Consider the following 6,000-nt stretch of genomic DNA (forward strand, 5'->3'; position numbering starts at 1 on the left):
GCTTTGCACATTGTCCCATGGGAAAGGAGAGGTTTGTCCTATAAAGGTAAAAAAAAAAAAATCACCGGTAAGCAAAAAAATTCATGTTTTGTTCCAAAGTTCAATAAAGTTTATAAAAGTTAATGTTCTGTTCAAATGTTATATAAAGTTAATGTTAATAAATTTATTGCGTTGCGGCCTGGTTTTATTTTTTATTTTATTTTATTTTTTACCTTCTAGGTGGACCAACCGATGAACGAGCTGCAGCACTGATGTGCATTCTGACAGAAGCATTGCGCTGCTGTCAGATTACACAAAAGTCGGTGTATGCGGTGCTGCAAGACTAGATTTCTCCTCTGCAGTAAAAAAGATACGTTTGCCGAGGCATATGAGCTGAGGGGCGGTGTTCATATGCTTTGGCAAACACTTTGTATAAAAAAAAAAAAAATCCCGGCAATGATTTATTCATCCACATCGATTGTGAATGGAGAAATCGGGTTTGCCAGGGCATACGGGCTGAGTGGGTTTGGATGTTGGGCGGAGCTCCTATGTCCTGGCAGAGATTTTTTCATCCATATTGATCGATACGAATGAAGAAATCTGTGCCGTTCATTTTTTCTTTCAGCCCAGAGGCTGAACGAAAAAAAAAAATCTCATTACCCGTATGCTCAATATAAGGAGAATAGCAGAAACTCCTAATGCTGGCCATACATGTAATGATTGCGGAGACCATGAAAGATTGAACTTTTTGTCCCAAGTTAGCGGAAAGGGAGACTTTGTGAGAAAAAAAATAAAAATAATCAATTTCCGCAAACGTGCCAAAAATAAAAAATTTGACTTTTAGAGAGATAATTCTCTCACCCAGCATGGGTATATGTAAAAATACACCCCAAAACACATTGCCCTACTTCTTCTGAGTACGGCGATACCACATGTGTGACACTTTTTTGCAGCCTAGGTGCCCAAAGGGGCCCAAATTCTAAAGAGCACCTTTAGGATTTCACAGGGCATTTTTTAGGCATTTGGATTCCAGACTTCTTCTCACGCTTTAGGTCCCCTAAAATGCCAGGGCAGTATAAATACCCCACAAGTGACCCCATTTTGGAAAGAAGACACCCCAAGGTATTTCATGATGGGCATAGTGAGTTCATGGAAGTTTTTATTTTTTGTCACAAGTTAGTTGAATATGAGACTTTGTAAGAAAAAAAAATAATAATAAATCATCAATTTCCGCTAACTTGTGACAAAAAATAAAAACTTCAATACTCACTATGCCCATCGGCGAATACCTTAGGGTGTCTACTTTCCAAAATGGGGTCATTTGTAGGGTGTTTTTTACTGTCTGGGCATTGTAGAACCTCAGGAAATATGACAGGTGCTCAGAAAGTCAGAGCTGCTTCAAAATGCGGAAATTCATATTTTTGTACCATAGTTTGTAAATGCTATAACTTTTGCGCAAACCAATAAATATACACTTATTGCATTTTTTTATCAAAGACATGTAGAACAATAAATTTTGAGAAAAATTTATATAGAAATGTAGTTTTATTTGAAAAATTTTACAACTGAAAGTGAAAAATGTCATTTTTTTGCTAAGAATTCGGTAAATTTCGATTAATAACAAAAAAAGTTAAAATGTCAGCAGCAATGAAATACCACCAAATGAAAGCTCTATTAGTTAGAAGAAAAGGAGGTAAAATTCATTTGGGTGGTAAGTTGAATGACCGAGCAATAAACCGTGAAATTAGTGTAGTGCTGAATTGTAAAAAGTGGTCTGGTCATTAAGGGTGTTTAAGCTAGGGGAGCTGAGGTGGTTAATGAGAGGCTGGGTAACTGAGTAGATTATCTTATGCAGCCTTCTACAGTATATGTGAGATACTGAGGTATTTTATGGATAGTAAATGTGTACTTCAAACACTAGATTTAATGTCCTGGCAAGGTGGATGCTGTTGGATTACATATGATATTTCCTCTCTATATTTTTATTTCCTTAGGATCAGGCGATTATGGTTTTATCAGAATTTTTTACATCAATATAGTGGTTACATCGTTGGCTCATGCCCGCTGCTGCCTCGCTACTTCGGACAGGCACGAGTGCTGCTCTATTCACGCTGTGTCTGTCACATTTGCAGTGCTCCAGTAGCAGGCTTGGGCACCTGGGTCCTGTGTGTCTGTTGGGAATATTTTTCATTGAACCTCATCTCATTCTGCAAGGGTTAAATCCTCATTTGGCTCTGTGCGAGACTGATAGGCTGCTTCTAATGTGTTAATCAGCTTCTGCCATATATGCTGTATTGTTTGTCTCAATCTCTAAGCAATAGGTTGATCTATCTTGCTAGTCCTTGTGCAAGGTGTGCTGTTCCGTTTGTCTGCCGGGGGATTAATCTCTGCTCAATTCTTCCCTCTGACTGACTGCGGTCTGACCTGTGCTTGATTTCCGTATTGACCATTCCTTGCCTGCCCTGACTTCGAACTTCTTTCATGGATTTTCACAAACTCTGCCTGCCCTGATCTTGACCTGTTATTGACTATCAGTCTTAGAGGTAGGATGTAGTGGCTTCATGGCTCCCCTGCAGCAAAGTCCAGGACCCTGTATAGGGGTTAAAGGGCGAATATCAGGGATATGCCAGGATCACGCCCTCAGGTTTAGCCCAAAGTCAAATTGGTTGGTTAACACAGAGAGTGTTGTCTTGGAATAGAGACTTGCAGAGGTTCTGAGTGGTCTTAGCTAGGCAGGCTGAGGGGCCACGAGGCTAGGTGACAGCCTGAAGTTTGGGGGACGCAGTGATGCCTGCGGAACAAGGGTCACAAGGTCAGAGTCGGGAGGACTGCTGGACCCCAATCCCCCAACAGTACTCGTATTGGCACAGCCTGGTGACTTGTGGACTGTTTGGCTGAGAAAGCCGGGCCTGATGTCAGGTATGAACTGCATCCTGTAGGTGAGTCAGGGATTCTGTTGATGTATTAGGTAGTGGCCAGATGGGCAGGCGTTTATTTTGTATCGTTTATGTTTTGCTGGTGCAAAAATAAATCACGACCTGAAAACCGGTTGTCTGTGAAGATATCTGTGAGCGTGACCCCTGAACGAGAGATACCCCTCACTATATATATATATATATATATATATATATATATATATATATATATATATATGTGAAGTAAAAAATAGATGAGCAGCACACAATATGTCAGCAGGTGCAATACCTTGAAGAGGGCCATGGACCTGGTCCAAATTAGGTATAAAAAAAGAAAGAATCCAAGGCAGCACACAAATTTCCGTAAAAAAAAAAAAGGGTGTTTATTGACCCATATGTGGACAGCAACGTTTCAGCTCTCTCAATGGAGCCTTTGTCAAGCCATAGTGTTCAGTGCAAAGTGCTTATAAAGCATACAAATTTACAACAGTCTCATTACATGATTACAAATCAATTATAACAAAAGATATAAAACGTTCCAGTGAGCATAAAATCAAAAAAGTTAAATTATATGCAGTGCATTCAAACACTGTACTTTATGCAAAATAGTGTCACAAATAGTAATTAAACACATCCATGTACATGATTGTGATACATACATATAATAAGGCGATCATCATAATCAGGTGCCCCTATTTGTGCTAATCAAAATAGTACAAACAATAAAATCATTTACTTATTTCCTAATGGATATCCCATGTGCATCGGAAGATCGCAGGACCTGTTCGGCGTCCGGAACTTGGCACTGCGCATGCGCGAGACGAGCTTCATCACGCAAGATGTTCTGGGTGAGCAGAGACTGGCAGCCCACAACCAAGATGGCCGCACGGCAACACAAGCAGACTGGGCATGCTCATTCCCCACACTGGGCGGGTTATCGGACAGCAAACACAGCAGTCATGTGAGAAGTCACATGATACTCTCACTAGGTAACGGACCTGTCAAACTTTGTTTATTAAGCTACATCACCGTAGCACAGGGGGTCCAGCGGTCTGATCCAAATCAGTGGCCACACCACTTCCACATATTGCCGCCTCGTCCCCAAATTGTGTTAACTTTCAGGTCCATATACCATCTCCATTCACACTTATGCTCTCCAAGCGCGCGACCTCAATATGAAAGATCAATCAGAGGCAGCACAATGTGGAGGGTCTGATAAACAAAGGTGTGACCATAAGGTGACTCCCTGTCCCAGAATCCTCAACAGGAGAGCCAAGCTGATGCAGTCACTCAATACATACGGTCACCGTCACCACTGTGTGTGTTGTACGGAAATTCGCTGCCACAGAACGCCTGCGTCACCAAGCCCCACCCACAGGTGCGGGCCCCCGGTATCCGCCCCTCCACAGTATAATGATCAAAAAGCTTGTGTCGATATTGAAATGCTGTTCCAGTCCTGCCGTCCTCCAGTGCTCAAACATGTAATCCATTATAAGATACAATATCACTTTCATCTAAGAAATAAATATAAAAACAATGTTAGTTATTAGCTTAAACTATAGCAATTGCACTTATATATAGCCTTATACGAGAGAGAAGAGGCTCCATTTCCCAGAACCCCACAATTAGGACAACACATGGGACACTGCACATCACTGGGACAGCCCACGTAAACGAACATACATATGGGAAAAAGAACAAACAACATAAACAGAGACATCAAACCACCCTGAAATCAACATTGAGCCCCCCTGGTTTAAGAGTCTTAAGCTCGAAAATCCAGTAGAGCTCCCTTCTTTTCAGATGAATCGTCCTGTCCCCACCCCGTCTGGGTAAGGGCACTTGTTCAAGTATCCTAAATTTTAAATCCCGTTCTTGATGACCTACTTCTGTGAAATGCTTGGGAACAGGTAAGTCCAGCCTCTTTTTCCTTATCGTATATCTATGCTGATTCAGCCTTGTTTTGACATCCCAGGTTGTTTCCCCGACATACCATAGTCCACACGGACAAGATAGCAAGTAAACCACATAGGATGAATCACATGTTAAATATTGCTTGATACGAACTGTTTTCCCAGAGGCTGGATTAATAAAAGAGTCACCCTTGATCATATAGGGGCAATTGACACAACTGCAGCACGGATAGCACCCCTTCCGTGTAGAGCCAAAATACGTGCTGCAGTCAACCTTCCTTGATCCAACATCTGTCCTAACTAATTTATCACCTAGATTTCGGCTTCTCCGAAAGGAACATAATGGAGGGATCTTGAATTCCTCTATATTATCAAAACCACTGGCCAAAATCGGCCAGTGCTTCCTGACAATAGTGGATAACCGAGGACTACTAGTACAATAGTCTGTAACCAACGGTATTGTCACGGGGTTCCGAAGGTGCACTCGGTCCCCCATCGCCCGCAGACCTGTTGCTTAGCTTTGGGAATGAGGATCTGTGTTTGACCTCATTCCCAGGGCGGCTTTACTAGCTGGGTGGCTCCCTGCTCCTAAGTCTGCCTTGAGCGCCGAGCTGATCACTCGGTGCTCGACTGGTTGGTCTGTCGGTCATGTGACGCTGGCCACGTCACATGACCCTCACTCCCCACTATAAATACAGGCAGCCTGCTGGCTACAGGTTGCCTGTTAATTTCTAGGTTCCTGGCTATTTGTTGGACTGCTGAATACTTACCTGATCCTGTTCCTTGACCATCCTTTTGCCTGATCCTCCTGTACTGCGCATCCGTCCTGGTATTGTGACCTCGGCTCCCACCTGACTACTCTCTTAGGACTCCTCTTGTACTTCTCTGCTCTCCTGGTATTTGACCCCGGCTTCTCCTGACCATTCTTTGCTTAATCCTTTGTACTTTGTAGCTTTCCTGGTATTGACTCGGTCCGTTCACGTCCTGTTGTTTGTCTGTCTGTCATCCCTGCACTTATTCCAAGTTAGGGATTGCCGTCCAGTTGTCCCCTGTCATTAGGACTCGCGAGGCAAGCAGCCAGGGCCAGGGGTAAGGGTGGAGCGCACTGGTCACTTCCCTCCCCCCCTGTGTGTGTGTGTGTACGCGACCGTTACAGATTAACAGGCCCAATAACCACTGTAATATGAATCCTC

Source organism: Bufo bufo, chromosome 4 (assembly GCF_905171765.1).
Source record: "Bufo bufo chromosome 4, aBufBuf1.1, whole genome shotgun sequence".
Lineage (NCBI taxonomy): Eukaryota > Metazoa > Chordata > Amphibia > Anura > Bufonidae > Bufo > Bufo bufo.